Source organism: Protopterus annectens, chromosome 17.part0, assembly GCF_019279795.1.
Source record: "Protopterus annectens isolate FY-2018-M chromosome 17.part0, PAN1.0, whole genome shotgun sequence".
Lineage (NCBI taxonomy): Eukaryota > Metazoa > Chordata > Ceratodontiformes > Protopteridae > Protopterus > Protopterus annectens.
In genome coordinates, this window is record NC_056751.1 from 104,849,289 (window position 1) to 104,858,352 (window position 9,064).

At 35.3% G+C, this 9,064-nt stretch overlaps 1 protein-coding gene across 1 annotated transcript in view; it reads right to left on the bottom strand.

Moving 5' to 3' along the window:
• LOC122791337 overlaps positions 1-3,170 on the bottom strand; it is an 848,919-nt gene extending 845,749 nt beyond the window's left edge. The window contains exon 1 of the mRNA XM_044059051.1: positions 3,132-3,170. The gene's annotated coding sequence lies outside the window, so the exon portion shown is untranslated. The remainder of the gene's footprint in view (positions 1-3,131) is intronic.
• Between the last annotated feature and the right edge of the window lie 5,894 nt (positions 3,171-9,064).

Here is a 9,064-nt window from a genome sequence, read left to right on the forward strand (position 1 = left end):
GTGTGAGAGTGAGACAGAAAGGGAGATTGATGTGTGAGTGATTGCATGTATGTAAGCAGAGGAGATTGCCTGTGAGATGGATCGTGTGCATGAAAGCATCTGGAGACTGTGACAGACTGAGAAAGAGGGTTAGATCCAACCTTGTGTGAGTGAATGTGTGTATGAAAGCAGAGGAGACTGTGTGTATATGCATGTGTGTGAAAGCAGAAGAGACTGTGTATGTATGTATGTATGAGAGAGAGAATAGGCTCTCTGTAAAACTGTTGTTTCACGTGCTTATTATTTTTTTTAAGCACATTATTTTTTATATATATTTGATGTAAAATGCTTCCTCCAAGACCATTAATATATACTACAGCAAGTTTGAAATAGTAGGCGAAGGAACTTGTTGTTGTGTCTTTTGGCTTTTCCCGGTTAGGGGTCGCCACAGCGGAACTCCGGTCCGCTAATGATTGGCAGTTGATTTTTACGTGCCGAGTTACCAGCCCTGATGCACAACCTTCAACGAAGGTACGCCCATTCATGCATGTCTCCACGCAAAAGGCACTCTAGCTGAGAATTGAACCAGACAGCGTCTTACTGTGAGGCGACAACGCTACCGCAGCACCACCGCAGATAAGAACTATTTTACATTAAAAAAAAAAAAAATATATATATATATATATATATATATATATATATATATATATATTTATATATATATATATATATATAAAAATATATAGTACTTAAAAAAATAAATAAGCAAGTAAAACAACAATTTTACAGGAAGCCCATTGCCTAAGTGCAATAATGCCCTCCAGGGTATGTGTTAATGTGCAATTAATGCCCTTCCAGGGGTGTAGAGGCCATCCACCTGTGGCGTTGGGCCTCATAACATCCCTGGGTGGGGATTAATTACACATTAACACACACCCTGTCAGGCATTATTGCTTGCTTAGTTTTGGAAGTGAGCATGCACTGTTCTGTACTAGTGTGAAAAGAGCAAAGGAAAGAATGAATACTGGACCAAGGGGCTACTATGCTTTGTTTAAACAGACTATACATTGCAGGAATAACTGATTTGTGTATGTGTGTGTGTGTGTGTGTGTGTGTGTGTGTTGGGAGGGTAGGGAAGTCACAGTCCTTAACACAAAATACTTAACCAAAGGCTGGGAGACCTACACAGACTACTGTCTCTGTGTTTCACCCCTTCCAAGAGACAGTGTAGTAGTCAGTGCTTGTATGCACACTTTACAGAGCTTTCCCTAAGTAAGAAATCACATACATCTCCTCTGTTATGCTTTCAGTTGATCAATGTTATGTAATAGGAACAGTAGTCTAGCACATGCTTTGGAAGCAGAATAGATATGCTACTACATCAGACTGCAGTTACATTAGAACTGTTTTGAAGAAGTAAAGTGCTGTAAAATTCTATGGATCTTCAGCTGAGTTGTCCTCAGACAGAGTTTCACAGCAAGCAAGCAGAGTGCAGGAAAGTTTGCAGAGAGGAGAAAAACAGACTAAATTTGGCTGAGATAGAGAGAAGTAGAAAGAATATGATCATGTGTTTCCCAAGAAAACAGGCCATAGGCCTAGTGAGATTAACCTGGTCAACAAAACCTAAATAAATAAGTAAATAAAATGTGGGTTATGCTACATTAGTTGGAATTCTGTGAACATCTGCAGTCATTATTCATGTTAAACAGGACAGGATAAATGGGTCTGTGCAAGAACACCCCAGTGATGCAAAGCTTCTAGTCTGCACCTCCTGCAGCATAAAGCTCCAGACATGGCTGGTATAACACAGGTAACAGACATACATCGGTCATCTTCTAGAGTAAGGTCCACAGTAATCACAGAGTTTTAGAGCCAGTACTGTTTGTAGCAGTGACTGTGGAAAAACATACAACAGATTTCAAAAGGGAGCCAAATAATCCATTGTCTCAGGGAACAAACTGGTGCAGTCCGCTTTACCATTACTTCCAAAGTGCTTTCTTCTTACTTAATTTTCAGTGCTGTTGCCATCTTACTGACGTTTCAGCCTGTTATTCATATGTCTGCTCTATATCTGCCTGATGTTCCTTGCGGCCATTGTCATCACTTCTTGTTTCATGTGGGGTCATGTGTAAGATTTCATTTACACTCGCCAAAGCTTCTAAGCTTACCTATCTTATTTGTTAATTGTGTAAGCCCACTGGACCCAAGTGTCCCTTTCTAGGAGAGACCCAGGAATACTGTCTAGTTAAATAACTTCCTCTAAGTCATACAGTTAACAAGTGGAAATTGAGAGACTCACATTCATTACTGGAATCAGATTTTTAGCAGCTGATACCTCTGAGGTAAACTGTTTTCCTCTAAATAAACTCCTTTACTGTACCTCGCCCATTCGGTCATGAGATACTTAAAGGTCCAGTTCATGACTACACTGATTTCATTTTTACCCATCTGCTATATGCTAAAACAGTGTAGTCTCGCTTGGTATGTTTTTTGTGCATCTGTACCAGCTCATCTGTACTCTGTTGCCGAAATGTGTCAACAACCATATCTGTATGCATGGTATTAGATGGTGATATGAGCTGGATCACTATGCATGTCACCACCTTGCCACAAAGTACTGTATTCCACTTCTGTTACAAAAAATCCAAAAGTGATATCTGAACCCTTCTATATCATTTGATTATAACAAATTATATTAGCAGCTTAACAAAATGGGTAAATCCTTGTAATACTTGTCTATTATATCTTATATTCCCATTTATACCTATTGACAAGCAATTTATGAACGTAGAACTTTTCCTGTAATTAACACACACACATATACATATATATATATATATATATATATATATATATATATATATATATATATATATATACATACATACAACATTTAATAAGAAACATGTTATTAAGTCTAGGACAGTTGCTAAGGAAATTACCTGTTAAACTGAAATGCATATTAACCTTTTAATTACAAGAATAAGGAGGAACCAATAATGTTACATTTTCTTTGAAGGAAAAACTACACACACACACATGCACATTGCATAATTTTTTTTCTTAAAGATACTTAAAGTTTCATAATTTCAGACTTCTAATGTGCTTTAGCACTTACTAATTTCAATAATGTAAACCAAAGTAAAACTTACCGTCCGGCTTTGACTTCACATTGCAGTTATGGGTGGGTGGAGACAGTTTAGAGAAGTTGTTTTGCTTGTAGTTTTAGGCTTGGCTCAGTTGCTGTGGAGACTGTTAACAGGCCACGCCGGTATGTAACAGGTGAACAGGAATCCTAGATGACTTAAGCTGACTTACAAAACTCATTGAATTACAGAGAAGAATCAGTTGAAAGGAAAGCAGTTGCTTATTATAATATTGCCTTAATGTCTGAATTACATATTCTATGTATTTTCTGCTGTTTTCTCTGCTGCATGAGTCTTTCCAGTTCTTTTGAGCACTGATTAAAATGCAGAGACTAATACTTTATTGGTTATAGCTTTACTCCTGTCAACATAGATAACAGTCTTTTGTATAGATTTTTGAAGAAAGATTCATGTGCTTGATAACATACTAAAGGTTAGCACTTTGCATAATTTGTACATCACTCAGTACTGTAGTCAGAAATAATATTTAGTACAACTGTCATGTCTGCATGTTAGTAGAAAAAATGTATGTTGTTGTACCTCTCAACCTGAAGACTACTGGAAACAGGAACAAAAGCCCTTGAAAATTAAGTACATCCAGCTAAAAATGTGGATATCTAATTAGCATAGTATTGGAATGCCAAATATCACATAACTCTTCTCGCTTCCAGCAGGAATGGGGGATACTACTCAGAAAAGAACGGAGTGACAAAAATGACACTAAAATATAAGCACATTATCAACAAAACTGTATAAAATCTGCAGACTTTAATGAACTGTATTGCAAAATTCTACCACACAAGGTCATTTAGTTTTACTTCAGAAGAAGGGAGATATAAGATGTGTGTCCTTATTCTTTAGATTATTACAGTCACTAAAACATTTGTCATGTAGTACGGTTTACTATGTACTAGACAGCTTCAAAAACTGCATTGGATGTGTAGGATTCAGACACTTGTGTGAAGGGGTAAATCAAGCCAGAAAATAGGGACAGATTTAAAAAAAAATAGGTATGTCATGTACAGGAGTAAATCAGTCCTGAAAATTGGAACATTCCTCCAAAGAAGGTCTGAACATTTAATACCTGCTATACATAAGATATAATTATGCAATAACATCTCACTGCTATTCAAAAAATGAGCATGTGGACTGGACAGCCCAACCAGCTTGCCCATTGTAAATCATTCATATACCAATAGAAAATAAAGTTTGGCCGCTGAAGTACCATTGACTGTCCAGACTTTCCATTGGCACATGCTTAGAGGGCAGAGCAAAATATAAGAAATTCAGGTACATTCTGCAAAAGTAAAAAATTAGATACCTGATTTTCCTTGTATTTCTGCACTGTCCTTTGTAAATTCTCTGCAGAAAAAAAGAAAAACAACAAAACCACAGTAAAGGAGATTCTCTTTTCTCTGTGGCTTTTCCTGCACTGCACTGATGTACTGTGCAAGTGTGGGAACTTAAGTCCTATACTTACGTGCAGTATATCAGTAAACAAAAAAGATCGCAGAGAAACACTACAGTGTCCTTGTACAAAGATATTATTTAAGAAAGGTAAGCAATTTCTTTCTTAAATAATGTCATTGTACAATAGCAATAATCCACTCATGTTTGTGGGTATATCAGGATTTACTCACAGTTGGCTTTGTTTAATCACTCTGGTTTCACCCTCATGATCAAACTGCACCAACTGTGGGTATATCCTGATATACCCACAAACAGTTGTGGATTATTGCTTAATTGTACTATAATGGGTGCTTGTAATAATTTAAAAATGTGAATAATGTTTGGTTGTCTATAAATACATGCTTGTTCTAAAATGAGCATTACCCATGAGACAGTCTTTTTCCAAAAAAAAAAAAAAAATATATATATATATATATATATATATATATATATATATATATATATATATATATATATATATATATATATATATTATATATATATATAGTTACAGCTTTCAATTTATTTATGCTATAAAGTGAAGAATTAAAATCAAGCACCTATGAAAAATCTAGACACACACACATATCTACATTTTTATCTAAATATTTAAAAATGTGAATAATGTTTGGTTGTCTATAAATACATGCTTGTTCTAAAATGAGCCTTACCCATGAGACAGTCTTTTTCCAAAAAAAAAAAAAATATATATATATATATATATATATATATATATATAGTTACAGCTTTCAATTTATTCATGCTATAAAGTGAAGAATTAAAATCAAGCACCTATGAAAAATCTAGACACACACGCATGATATCGCTCTAAACACAAAATTATCTATAAATGTATTTATTTGCATTTCTTTATAGTTTTCAGCAGAGTCCTAGAGACAGAAAAGATCTACAGAAGCAATTGTACAAAAACTACAGTGTACTAAAAAAGAATGACTTGCAAAACCATCAGAGAACCCATTTAGCAAGCTGTGTATTATAAATAGAATCATGAAAACAATTAACATCTGGTACGTACAGGGTGAGAACAATACACAAAGAATATACATAGCGCAGATAAAATACAGTTGAGTTTTGAGAAAACATGTTGAGTACAAACTATCCTCATTTTATAATATTGCATTTATAGAGAGTGAGAGGGAAAGAGAAGGTCTTAAAAAAGTTTGTCACACTCTAAGAATAAACCTTGACGTGTAAGCAGAAAGGAAAATAACAAACGCTGAGAAATTAGAAATGAACACAGACTATTTACATGTTATGATACAATTAATTACAAGTAGACTCAAGTTATAAAATAGGACCTCAGTAAAGGTCTAGTTTGACAACAAACAAACTGAAGGAGAAAACAGTTTTGAGATGGAGGTAGTTTTGCCAGTTGAGGAGGTACCATGACAGAGCCATGACTCAAGTAGAAATGTGCTTTTATGTTTTGTAAAATAAGATTGATAGTTAAGGGCAGGTTTTTTAGCATGCCAGATGGTCTCAGCCTTGCCCGTTTTTATTTGAAGTTGGTGTTGAAGATTCTCAGTGGGGCAGGATTAATTTTGACTAGTATTCCTTCTTATAGAAACTTGTTTGTTTCATATAGTTAAGAAGACAGCAAGTGAGTAATGAGAGAGGCATTATGCTCCACTTATATATGAAAGCATTTTGCTGACCTTAGAAAGGTTCTTGATTAAGCTGAAATGGGTAGCTTTGGGGTTTTTGGAAAGTGTGCATAAGGGATATATAGAGTGTTGATTACTTACAATGTCAAACAGAATTTCAGTTCATGCAGTTTTGTCAGGATATGAGCTTTATATCCAATCAAGGGTAATTTTCTTGCCACTGGCTTTGTGATATCATGTTGGGGTATTGCTGAGCTGAGTGAAGCAAAAAAAATTACAACAGGAAGAATCAGGGTCCTCTTCTGCAGAAGAAAGGTTATGTTTACATCTCCAAATGGAATGGTTTTGTGGGATACGTTATTATTTGTCTAGGACAGAATGACCTCAATTATAGGAATGTTATTTTTATGGGTGGTGGTAATGTCAAGGGCTATGATACATATTAGTTTATGTTTGTTTACTTGTGCTAGTGAAACCAGAACTTCAGCAGTGGAGAAAGTGGGAACTGCCTTGAGATAGACTATCACTTGTAGATGTTGGGATATAAAACTATCTGAGGATACTATAACCCTCTGAAAGAATGTATTCATTACTAATGCTGGGTTTCAGCTCTGTATTTGGTTACTATAGGAATGTTTTTCATGTGATTAATACAGAGGTATCTGGTGTGTGATGGTCTCTCTCCTATGAAATTCAGCAAGTTTATTATTAAGGTTCCTGGTGATGAGGTTAAAAGTTTGAGTACAAGATTAATGTTATTACTATTATGACTTGAACTGCATTTGGAACTGGCCTTATTGGTGGCATTGGGAATAATAGGTGGACTTCGACAGGCTATGTGTAAGAGGTATGGAATATCTAATGCAGGCTATTAATTTTGATTTTTGTTTTGGATGGAGTGAGGGAGTCAAAGGACTATACAAGAAGAGTGCTTTAACAAGTGTAATAAGTTTACATTACAGAGGTCCTGGAGGTGGTTAAGGTGGCAGTTGCCTGAGTACTAAATGTAGCATCAGAGTAGGAGAATGAGAATGGGGGTGTATTTAAGGGAGGTGATAAGCAGTGATATGGGCTAGATGAAAAGTTAAGAGGATAGGGTGGAGCATGGTGGTGAGAAAGAACAGGGTTAATAGGAAGGGGAAGTGTGAAATAAAAAAAATATTTAGCTTAAATTAAAAACTGGAAAGGTGAGGGAGGGGTAGTTGGTAAAGGGTCATAGCAGAAGATCTGGATAGCCTAATGGATTGTGATGAGATTTGTAGTGTTAATGCTAGTAAGGGGTGACACAGATGAAGTGACAAATGGACAAGAAATTGAATGGAGGAAGAACACCATGTACAGGAGGAGTGAAAAGTGAAAGGAAAGGTAGATTTTGACTATAGCAGTTGAATGGAGGTGTTAAGTTTGGGGAGTGGTTTATGAAATATAGCTGACAGCAGGTATGTAAACTAGGGTTTTAACCTTTAAGGTGTTTTTATGGAGGTAAGGATAATAGGTTGTGGTTTGTAAAGTACTGATTTATAGGACAGTCTAAGAGTAGGGGTGTATTCTGTGTATTATGTGTGGAGTAAGGTGCTGGGTGGGAATTGAAGGTAGAACAGGGCAATGAAGCTGAGCATAGTGGAGTACTGACTGGGTGTTAAAAGCCTTTAATGAGGGAGAAAATCACTAAGTTCTTTTGCAAAAAATAGTTACTCTTTTGCTACCAAACAGAGTAGTAACATGTTAACAACAGATGGGGTAATACTGTGTTTAGGTGAGTTAATCCCAACCAGAAATGCCCAACATGGCATTCCTAGACTCTGGACAACTTAAGTTAGTAACCATTCTTGGGTGTTATTACTCAAGGCTAGAAACACAGTGCTTATTTACCTATATTTAGGTCAAGATGTTGACTACAAGGGGAACAAAAAAAGATGTCCACCTACATTCACTAGCTCCTGACTACAGATAATTATAAACACTTTTACTCCCTTAAAAATGGGAGCAAGTGCAATAAATGGATGCACTGTGCAAAGCATTGATACGTAGACAAATACAGGCAGTATATCATCAAACTGTACGCAGATGTAGGAAGAGATGGAAATGGAGCAAGATGACAGCTCTGTCATACAATGACATCATTTAAGAAAAGCAAGAGATTGTTTTTTTTTTTTTTTTTTGTTAAATAATGTCATTAAGTTATATAAAAGCAATATCTCACATCTGGATGTGGTTAAGAAAGGTTCACCCATGGCTGGCTTTGTTTGATCACTCAGGCTTCTTCATCATGACTAATAAAAAAAAACATTCTGAATATTTTTAATAGTTGCACGTTTTTGCCTGTTAAACTGGACTTCGTCAGAAGTGAGTACATCAGAGTTAGTTTGGTGCACCTATAATTAGTTAAAAGTTAGTTTGGTGTATATATTTGTGAAAAATCACATGTCCAAAAGACAGTTCAAATGCCAGACAGAAATAGTCAAATAAATTAGTAATCAAACAAAAGACATTAAAAATCGATCCCAAATTCCTTGTTAAAATCAGACAAGTGTTCGTTGTCAGACATATAAATTCAAAATTTAGCTGCATGTTAACTTTAACATTCTTATAATAGATATCATATCATTTAAACCAGAGGGCAAACCAGCATTTAGCCTAATTTGCCAGAGGAGCTCATTATATTTAATATTTATGTCTAAGGGCTCTGCCCTTGGATTGTTTTGCACATCTTCCAGAACTAAATGTATATATGTATATATCTATATATATATATATATATATATATATATATATATATATATATATATATATATGGGTTCCATTCATAATTTCGAAATACTGAAATCCTGAATTTCAGTATTTTGAAATTATAACACTGAAGCC